This window comes from Pezoporus occidentalis, unplaced genomic scaffold (assembly GCF_034315485.1).
Source record: "Pezoporus occidentalis ecotype Australia unplaced genomic scaffold, CSIRO_AGI_Poc_V1 ctg34, whole genome shotgun sequence".
In the NCBI taxonomy this organism is placed as follows: Eukaryota; Metazoa; Chordata; class Aves; order Psittaciformes; family Psittacidae; genus Pezoporus; species Pezoporus occidentalis.
Genome location: NW_026915376.1, coordinates 4272719 through 4283825, shown reverse-complemented (window position 1 = coordinate 4283825; position 11107 = coordinate 4272719).

The following is an 11107-nucleotide window of genomic DNA, read 5'->3' as shown; positions in this document are numbered from 1 at the left end:
TTCAATAATGCCAAGACAAATGGAGCTGCCCCATGTCTCCCGGGACTCAGCTCTGGCCCCTGTCAAAATCCCTCCTGCAAGCTGATCCTTCTTCTCCAGTTTCACCCATCCCACTGCCAGAACCAGACCCAAAGGGACAAGCAGAGGATAAGGGTTCACAAATGGCCAATATGTGTTTTTCCAGTTTTCCATGTGTGGTGACAAGCAAAGCAGGCAGCTAAGAGCAGAATTTAGCCCCTGCAGCCCATCACCCTTCAGAACAGTCTTCAGCCCTAGCAGGATTTCATTCTCAATGTCACTGTACCTTGTCTCTTCCTAAGGAAAAAAAAACAACTCCTAATTATTACAAAGGGTAGCTATAAGGTTCCAGATAGCTCAGACCTTTATCCAAAATCACTGAACAAAGCACCAAAGTTGCTCTCCACAACTACCTGAGATTGTAGTGAGATGGCGGTCAGTCTTTTCTCCCAAGTAACAAGTGATAGGTAACAGCCTCAAGCTGTGCCAGGGGAGGATATTAGGAAAATTAGATTGGATATGTAGGAAAAATAACTTCACAGAGAAGAAAGGTTTAGTGGTGTTCCTGGCAGTCCTGGGGTAATGGTTGGACTTGATTATCTTAAATGTCTTTTTCAACCAAGTTCATTCTATGAGTCTATGAAAAGATTCCCACTATCTTTGGAAAGCAAAGTGTGAAGTGACATCGGGCTGGTATAGTGGCAGAAGCATTGCAGCCAGCAGAGGCAACTCTCACAACAGAGTGGAATGCAAGAGCTTGCTCTGTCTTATTTCTCACTCTGATCTGATCACGCAGTGATCAAACCGATGCAATGTGGCAGCACATAAAACCTTCAAAGCGTTAAGAACTCCTTGCAGGCCACAGCCACCACAGGACATGGTGTTCCCAGGACAGCTGAGTTCTCCGCATTTTTTGCCTGGCTTCCCCCACCTCACCTTGCTAAGTTCAATGTCAGAGCCATTAACTTCAAGACGTCCCACTGCAAGGACCAGGATAACTGCAGGACCAGCTACCACTTGAGATGAACATCATGTCTGACAGCTCGACTTCTCCAGCATTCGGGAAATCTCAGCTGCAAGATGAACCTTCCACCAGCTGGTTGGAACAGACACAGCCTCGTAGATGGAGTGAGCTTCTACAGGAAGACACCACATGTCTTTCTATACCAAATATGAGGGCATTGGTTCAAATTACCTTTTTCATCCTTCAGAAAAAAACAAACCAAAAGTGAAAGGGAAAATACCGCCCTCCACCATACTTCAGCACAGCAAGACATTCCACTTTTCCTCTGACAACCACTATATGTCCTCATGCTGCTCTGGTGCTCAGAAACTGGGTCATGAAGGGGTTCTAAGGATCACTGCACAGAACCAACTCAAAGCTTGTCAGCATGATAGGGAAAAATGAATTTTGTTTCCCTGGAACAAACCACTGGGACAAACGGGTGACAGAAGTTCACCTTGCTGCTCTTTCTGCACCTGGATTTGGGGGAAAATATGGTCTCCAAGTCTTCTCAATACCTGCCTACCACAGGATCCCAAATCTACCCTCAGCAGCAGTGAACAGCTTGGGAGTTTCTTGTGCTATGGCATTGGCAAAGCAGGCAATAGCTTATGGTGATTTTGCTGCCTTTGCAAACCAGTTGTTTGCCTGTTTTGTCAATGTTTAGCGTGAGTCATATCACCAGTTAGGAGAAAGAGAAGGGGAAGGGGACCTATGTCCAATGCAAGAGGAAGCCCTGTTTTACACCCCTGTGGCTCTGGCACTTCGGTTTCAGTGTGTGCACATGTGCTTACACCAGGTGATTTGTTGACTTAAATGCTACCATGGACATAAGCAGCATAAGCGTTGCCTGATCACGAATAGTTGTCACCTTGTGAGGCACATGTGCTCAGAACCAGGTGCGTGTCACTTCAGTAATGTGGAGAGTATTACTCTGACTTGGCTATAAAAGGAAGGATTGGGGTGGTGGGGGGGTGCTGAGACCCAGGGAAGATATGGACAGTGCAGCAGGTACTGGAAATTGTTCTTGGCTCCTAGCAGCATTGTTTGATCTGTTCAGTGGGTCATGTGCCAGCCAGCTGCCTCTCTACGTGTGTTTAGGCAGCTCCTGCATGTCTGAATTCTCCTGGCCAGCTTTAAAGATTGCTTTAACTCTTTCAGCTGCCTTGACCTCCAGAAGGCAGGCAGTAGTAGAAGAAAAGGAATAAAACCCAGAAGGGCTGGAAAGCAGCGCGGGGCTTGAGATAACTGAAAGTAGTTTTTGGAGTGACAAAGGAAATGGGGAATTTGCTGGGACCCTCAGGTTAATTGCTGTTGATAAAAAGTTGAGATCGTCATGCTCCTGAGAGGTGTTTCCTAACATATCTTTGCTGAAAACTAACCACGGCAGCCTCTGCTCTCTCAAGCTTTGAAATCCTGCCATGGAAACCTGTAGCACAGGATGAAGAGACAAAAGCAGCAGCAGTATATAGCACAACCTGGCACTGAGGATAACACTGGCAGGGAGAGGTTCTTACGCTGTCATGCCATGCATCTTCAGTTGCATGCACTCTTCACAAAAGCAAATACTAAACCTAGAAAGCCTGGAAAAAAAAGTGATACTGTTCACCAAAGCTTGTGGCAAATCTGTGACTGTGAATCATGGCATGATAGAGGCCTGCATGGACTTTCCTGCTAGCAGAGAATAGGACCAAACTTCTGCAGGAATGGAAGCATCACAGGACAGCCAGGTGATCAGGCGCAGTCAGTGTGGGTTTATGAAAGGCAGGACCTGATTGACTAAGCTCTACTTCTTCTATGACAAGGTGACTCAGTGGGTGAGGGAAAGGCTGTGGATGTTGTCTACCTAGACTTTAGTAAAACCTTTGGCACTGTTTCCCACAAAGTTCTCCTGGAGAACCTGTCTGCTCATAGCTTGCATGGGTGCAGTGTTCACTGGGTAAAATACTGGCTGGATGGCAAAGCCAAAGGGAGGTGGTGAGTGGAGTTAAACCCAGCTGGCGGCCGGTCACAAGTGGTGTTCCCCAGGGCTCAGCGTTGGGGCCAGCTCTGTTTGATGCCTTTACCGATGATCTGGATGAGAGGATCGAGTGCACCCTCGGTAAGTTTGTAGATGACACCAAGTTGGGTGGGAGTGTTGAGCTGCTGGAGGATAGGAAGGCTCTGCAGAGGGATCTGGACAGGCTGGATCAATGGGCTGTGGACAGTGGTATGAGGTTCAACAAGGCAAAGTGCCAGGTCCTGCATGTGAGCCACAACAACCCCATGCAACGCCACAGGCTTGGGGAAGAGTGGCTGGAAAGCTGCCTGGTGGAAAAGAATCTGGGGGTGCTGCTCGATGGAGCTGAACATGAGCAGCTTGTGCTCAGGTAGCCAAGAAGTCCAATGGTATCATGGCCTGTATCAGAAATAGTCTGGTCAACAGGGCCAGGGCAGTGATCATCCCCCTGTACTCAGCACTGGTGAAGCTGCATCTCGAATTCTGTGCTCAGTTCTGGGCCCTTCACTGCAGGAAAGATGTTGGATTGCATCCAAAGAAAAGCAACAAACTGGTGAAGGGTCTAGAGAACAAGGCCTCTAAGAGGAGGCTGAGGGAAATGCAGTTGTTTAGCCTGGAGAAAAGGAGGCTCAGGGGGGATCTTACTGCTCTCTACAACTACCTGAAAGGGGGATGGAGCAAGCTAGGTGTCAGTCTCCCATGTAACAATCAATAGGACAAGAGGAAACGTCCTCAAGTTGAGCCACGGGAGGTTTAGATTGGATATTAGGAAACATTTCTTCACCGAACGGGTTGTCAAGGATTGGAGGAGGCTGCCCAGCAAAGTGGTTGAGAAACCGTCCCTGGAGGTGTTTAAGACTTGCAGATGTGACACTTGGGGACATAGTTTTGTGGTGGACTTGGCAGTGCTAGATTAACAATTTGACTCCGTGATTTTAAAGGTCTTTTACAATATGAATGATTCTATGATTCTATGCCTGAATTCTCTCCTCTCTCCTGTGGCAGAAGGTTGCACTATAAGGCAAAACAAGCCCAGATGAGCTGGGATGCCAATCTCCCTGGTGGGTATTAAATCAGCAATGACAAGCTCACCTGGAAGTCTGGGTATTGGAGAACAGCGCAGAACAGTGGAAAGACCCTTTTGCATCCAGTCCTTTGTTATAGCAAACAACTACAACACATGAATGTGCTCAAAAGCACCTTTGTAAATCAGGCTGACAGGTGAAGTCTATCAAAATAACCTATCGGAGTGGGAACTCCACTCTACAGCAATGAGCATAGTAGCAGGGCAAATCAGACTGCAGTCAGTGTCAGCAGCCAGGATGGATTTGTGAGATCAGGACATCAGCACTGTTTCTGCTAAGTATTTGGATAAAATATCAGAAGCATCATGCTGGGACAGATTTTACCATCGATAAATTGTTTTTATAAAATTGTAGCTTTAAAAATATGAGGAAATTTTATCCTTGTTAACCTGTCATGCCCCAGCCCCATGTGCTACTTTCAGCAGAGACAAGAACCACTCCCTTGCTCAAGCTTTCTACTGTCCACACATGCCACTTAAAAAAAAACCTATATTGCTGGTTTTGGTTTTTTTTCCCTGAGGGAGGCAGGGGAGAGAACATTTAAAGATCAAGAGCTGAGAATTCACCATATCAAAGTCGCTTTTGGGTTGACAAAATTCCCCTTGTTAACTGGGAGCAGCCTGCAAGGAATTACAAGGCAAAATCAAATATTTGAAATGCTTATTCCTATTGTTACACCGCTCTGTTTGACTGCTCTGGCAAACCTGTCGTCAGTTACAAATTTCTTCCCTGTGCCAAGCCAACCCAGCAATAATGAAACGTGCATGCTCCTGAGTTACCCCAGGTTCCCTGGCCTCCTGGCAGCTATTACACTTTCCTACCTGTGCCTGTGGCAGGGCGGTGCTTTGAAACGGGTGCATGTTCATGGCGGCTGCAGCCTGTGAAGAAGACATCTGGCCACATGCAGGCTGCTCACCCACGCTCCACTGGCACGCAGCAGCCTCAGGCTGAGCATCCAAGGTGAACTCACGCTCAGCAACCACGGTGCTTCTGTCTCATTCTTTCCCACACCTCATCCCCCTCTACCCCAGCCTGCCTGACCCCCTGGACCCCACCACACCTAGCCCTAGATGAGCATCTCGGTCCAAGCCAGTGAGGCCATCACTGCCTTCTTATGAAACTCACTTACATCTCAGTTGTCAAGTGATAAAATATCTCCCAAGACAAAATGCCTTCTACACTGAATGGTTGCATGGCCTGGCCCCAGAGTGACTGCATGTTTGTCGAGATCACACATGGCCCTATGACTTCATCACTGATGATATCACCAAGCGTTAGGACAGACTGTTACATTCAGGGGATAAGAAAATGTCAACAGCCTCCCACCAGCATCACCACCACTGGGGGAGCCTGGTGCCGTGTTGCATGCCACCAGCAGCCAAGCAGCCCAACATGACCCCCCGATTTCCCCAGCATGCACACAGCACCATTGAGAACGTGTGTGGTGTCCGGCGCTTGTGCTCCCATGCCCTGTGGACTCTGGAAACCCTGCACAGCCCGTGATCTGCCTGCCTTGGCAGAGGTGGCGTAGAGAGAGCCACACCTCAGAAGTAAATATCTGTTGCTGAGAGCCATCCCTTTCTCGTATTGGCTCCCAGGAGGAATCACCCCAGGTTGGAAAGACACCATCCTCCTCACTTATCACTTGCAGCAGGCCTGAGTCAGCAACTGAGGTGATGTGGGTGCCCCGTAGCAGCAAGCAGCAGCTAGCTGTCTAATGTCTATGGCATGCATTACAGCAAGTGGCATGCAGTACCTAGTTCTCCTCCGTTCCTGCAGTGATGATCACCTGCTGCTTGCAGGCACTGAGGACCAGAATCTCCACTTCTGCACTCTGCAAAAAGGTGGCCTAGCATGGTTTCACCCCAAAGTCCTGAAAGCTGTAAAACTTGCATAAGCTAGTGCCAAATACTTCTCAGGGAAAACCAAACCCCTGGGTTTGGATTTGGGATGTACAGTTTTTGAGGATTTCCTCTACATATCAATGTGACTTTCATGTGGTACATGAATTCACACATAAAGGGAATGGTCCCATCTGCAGCCCTCAGACAGAGGACACTGGAAAGTTCTCAAAAGCAATGTTGTTAGAGTGGGATAAAAATCTCCAGATGTGAGTCCCGAGCACAGCTTATTCCTGACCATGTAGAGCCTTCAGAACAAAACTAATTCTAATTTTTCTTTAGGCAAGGTCAGGAGTCACTCCCATACAATTCTGGAAGAGACATTTGTTTCATGTCAGCAGAGAAGAAAGCAAAGTCTGGCTTTTGCCCTCAGCGATGTCATATCTTTGTGGGTGTGTGTCACCAGTGTTGCAAACTGGCAGGTCTGTTGGTGTACCCAGCGCTGCATTTGCATCCTGGATTCTGGTTCTGAGTTCTATCTCATTACTTCCAGCGCAAGCAGCACATGTAGCTGGGATGTCCCAGTGGACCTTTTCAGGAATGGAGAATGCCCAAAGCTCATTAGCAACCCTTTGAGATCAAGTAATGACATAACATTGAGGAGCTGCAGAGCGATACACAGTCTTCAGAGGGAGTGCATGCAGGGCCTGCAGATGCCCTGAGGACTGCACGTGTTTGGACATGCTCACCTGGAGGCATGGTGCAGTGCAGTTGCCACCTCCAGTGTACATTGTTAGCTCTACCTGCTCTGCCTGGGTTTTCCTTGGTTGAGTGACTTTGAGTTTCTTTCACGGCTCAGGATGTTTCCTGTGTGTTCCCTCTGCTGGTACTTTGTTAGAAGGGTCAGGCATTAATTTGTGTGGTTTTGTAATTGACGTGCCTGCACCTGGAGGTCACAACAGCAATTCACACCAGGAAGAATGAAGCACTCAGAGGAAAACCTTGCTCATTTTCCGCACCATAAGGGAAGTCTCTGGACACTGCACATGACTCAGACATGGTCCACACAACTGCAGGATTCTGGCATCAGCCTGGTGGTTTTGCAGGGCTGCCTGTTGTGCTCTAATCACCTGCTCTCATCGGGCAGCTGCACCAGCATGATGGGTTTTCCTGCCTCTCCAAAACACAGCACTGGCCAGCGGGCATGGCAGAGTTTACTGCTGTCATTTTTCTGCATGGCAGACATCCTGTTTGTCTGTGGGAAACTGCTGCCTGGGAGGAAGTATTGACTTCCTTGTTTATCCTGCATACTACCTTTTCATCCCATCATCACTCTAAATCTCAGAATTGAGATTTTGAGATTGCTCAAAAGGCTTTGAAATTCACATGTTCAGCAACTTCACTCAAGAACTGCAAGCTAAAATGCTCCTCAGTGCTTCAAACACATTCAGTTGCTTCAAAGCATCCTTCAGAGCTTCCCGAGTGGGTACTACATCTGACAGCAGTGACCAGAAAAAACACTGTTTGCAGCAGGAAGGACTCAAAGAATTGGCCTCTTCACCCAACTTTCAGTAAGACAGTCCCCAAGAAGATATTCTAACACATATGTCTCCCTTGGAGATCCAGAAGTTCAAGCAAATTTCTGTGCCAAGTGCTCACCAGACCTGGTCCTTCCCTTGTCTGTCACTGAACTTGGGAGTGATGCCCAAAGAAATGGAGGTAGGTTTTGTGGCAGCTTTAGCCCTATGTTCCTAGCCTGGATCCCAAACTTCTGTAAGCTCAGATGCAAATACATAACCTGCCCACCAGAGCAGAGAAGTTGTGGATCATGCTTTTGTAGAAGCAAGGACACACAAATGCATACAAAGGTTATGGGTGCCTTTCTAATGCCCTGGTGTTTTCCTGCACCAGGTGGAATGCAGAGAGGGGATGGGCAGCCCTCTGGGGACTGCACAGACAAGGAGGTTGTTTCACTCACTTGGCATCTACAAGGACACAAAATGAGTGTGATAGCATCAACACAGGCTCTAACTAATGTTTTGTCTGATGGACAAAACCCCTCTGGAACTGAAAAGAGAGACTTGGGAACTTCAAATGAGGATGGTGATACAAGCTGGCAGCCAAAGAGGGGAAGAGAAAAGTCCAGTATATATATATATATATATATATATATATATATATATATAAGTCCATTATATATATATATATATAATGTAGCCCTAGTCCTGATTTGTACAAGAATGGTACAAATCCCCTACCTGTCTCCATCTGAGGAATGTGAGATTGTATAGGCTGCCTGGCTCACCCAGCCTGGTCCTCCGTTCTCTCAGGCACCACATTTCAGAAATGTATTAAATTCCATCTTAAAAGCGGATGGGTATTTGCCTGGAGTAGAAGGCTGCTCCAGAGCCAGCCACTGAACACAACTCCTCCAGGGTCATAGCATGTTTAACAGAGGTCATGAGCTCACTGGAAAAGTGATTGCAGAAGTGAAGCTTTGGCTAGAGGTTGAGTAACCATCAGAAGCATTATTGAGGCTCCTTTGACTTTCCTTCCTAATTCAATGTCTTTGGCCTCTCGTTCACTGCCTTTGTGCCATTTAAGATGGAAGAGACAGCATGCATGCCCCAGTAGCTACTCATTCATTGTTTATTTTTTTATTACCTGTTTGCCTTAAAATTATCTCAGTCTGTTTTGCAATCCCCAGACTCCTTCACAGAGAAGCCTTAAAGTTACCATGTAAATCACAGATCTCCTCATTCTATATACTCAGACAGGGAGCAATAAAGAAACTATAAAAAGAAATTTGTCACTTTTTCAGCTTATCATCTAAGTGTAATTTGATGGTACTTTACACAGGAAAGAAGCTGACCTCTTGCCTATACTATTTGTCTGGAAGAGGAGAAGAAAGATGGGGTTTTAAGGTGGAAAATTCCTGCAAAAGCAGCAAGTTAATGGCACAGAGAGGTCGAATGGCCCAGTTGCCAGGCCTAGGTTTCACCCTGGCTCACCTCTGCAAGGAGAGGAAAAACACGTCCCATCTATCTATGGTGCCGGTTGGAGGAAAGAGTTCAGAGCAGCAGGGACCTTGATTTACAGCCCAGCTGTCCTCACTCATAGGACATGATCAAAGCATCAGCAATCCCCCACTGGAGTGATGGGAAGAAACGGCTGACTGGCTATCTGCTTGGCATGTTCAGCTCTAGCATGAGGCCAAGGCAAGCGCTTTGTTTTCATGGACCAGAGCTTCTCAGAATGGCTGCTGAGAGGAAGTGACTGAAAACTAATTCTCAATTAAGTTGGGGAGCCAGTAGGTGGGAAGTTCCACTAAGGCCAAAGGACTATAATCTCGTCTAGATGTGACCTTGTGTTAAGAAAGAAAAGGGTGTGAGACATCCTGTCCCCAAATTTCCTGGTGTGCCCTGGAGGAGGTCATGGATCTGAAATCTTGTGCTCCTCTTCCACTGTGGGCTGATTCACCCATTTGGAGACCCAGTTACCACAACATGTGCAGACACCCCACCAGACAGAGCAACTTGGGATGCAGCCCTCCACGTTGACGTGTGGGACCGGGCCATAATCCTAGTGTGGTTATGTGATATGTGTGTCCTCTCCGAGGCTGCAAGTCATGAACCAAGGCTGCACTCAGAGCAGAGATGACTGGAGTCTCCTTACTCCTTGACTGCAGCATGCAAAATGAGGACATCAGCAGAGACACAGCTCTACAGGGACGGGCAGCTTAGCATCCTGGAGGAAAGGTGTAAGGCACAGGACATGCCTGGTGCTGTGCTATTTCCAGAGCATGGGGATGAACGGTTTCTTTGGGATTTGAAGGCAGGGCTTGCATGTCTGTGTAATTGTGCTGCCAACCTGAGTTAGATGGCACAACACAGACCCCTCACACACATCGGTGATGTCTGGCTTACCAAGCCTGCCTCACCTCTCAGTGCGTGCTTGGAAAAGGAAGGGCTTCCACCCATATTAAGCAGATAGACAGGAAAACTGGCTGAAACGATCCTCGTGCTAGCAATCCCACAGCTTGCCTGCAACCCCAGCAGCACCGACTCCAACACAGCATGGTGTTGTGTGTGTTGGATTATCTCATCTTTGCAAACGTCTTGAGGAGAAAAGCAAAGAAGGGTCTTTGTGGAAATATGTTGCAGGTTGCAGCTGAAGGGGTGGCTCCAGGACAGCCTCTGGAGGTGCCACTCGCAGCCTACATAGGACAGCACAGCCACGGAGCACGTGGGCTTCATAAAGATACTGGGTCCCCTCCCCAGGGAAGGCTGCCAAGGAAGCTGATTAAAGCCTGGAGAGATGACTGACCTTCCCTGGTGAGCCGGGGGGAGAGGTTAGTGGGGAAAGGGGCTGTGATTTTGGGACATAAATACGAGCTAGAGGAAATAAGGGAATCCTTGAGTCGCCAAAATGACAGACCCAGCCAGGAGGGATGCAGAGAGGACAGTCCCTGTGGTAAGTACTGCTTGGGCATATATAGGATGGAGGTAGTCCTTTTGGACAGGGATAGTTTTCACTTAGGACCAGTCCTGCAACCTCAGCTGTGACACCTCAGACTCCCAGACTGGAAAATACAGCAAAATGCATAATTCTACCTCCAGCTTGTTTATTCCTTTGGTTCCTCCAACCACCTCCTCACCTTAGCCTCTAAGCTCTAATCCTCCACATTTACATCATACTGCCTCTGAATGGGGATCACTCTTAACCTACACAGAAGCTTCCTTCTTCAGACCTGCTCTCACCAAAGAAGTCACAACCTGAGGCCCCAGCCACCTGCGCAGCCACCTTTCCCTAATGCCAGCACCCGCATGAGGGAAGTGGTTGAAACGGAACACCCACACCTGGTCTTGACCCCTGGCACTGTTGCCATTTCCAGTTTTATTCAGTATGGTTTCCTGGATAAACAGCTGTATTTTCCTTTCCTGACCCTTCATAAATATTATTTCAAGAGTTCCTTTGAAACTGTGTAAACAATCACCTGTTTTCCACCTGCACACAATATTTTTGCTGTCCTTTAATATGCAGATTGGTCGTCCTAGTTCCTGCGTATGTTAGCATTCCCCTCCAGTGGCTCTCACTTCTGTTTACCTCTTAAACAACAAGTTATTGCCTTTCACTCACAGCCTTGAATTTCTTGCATCCC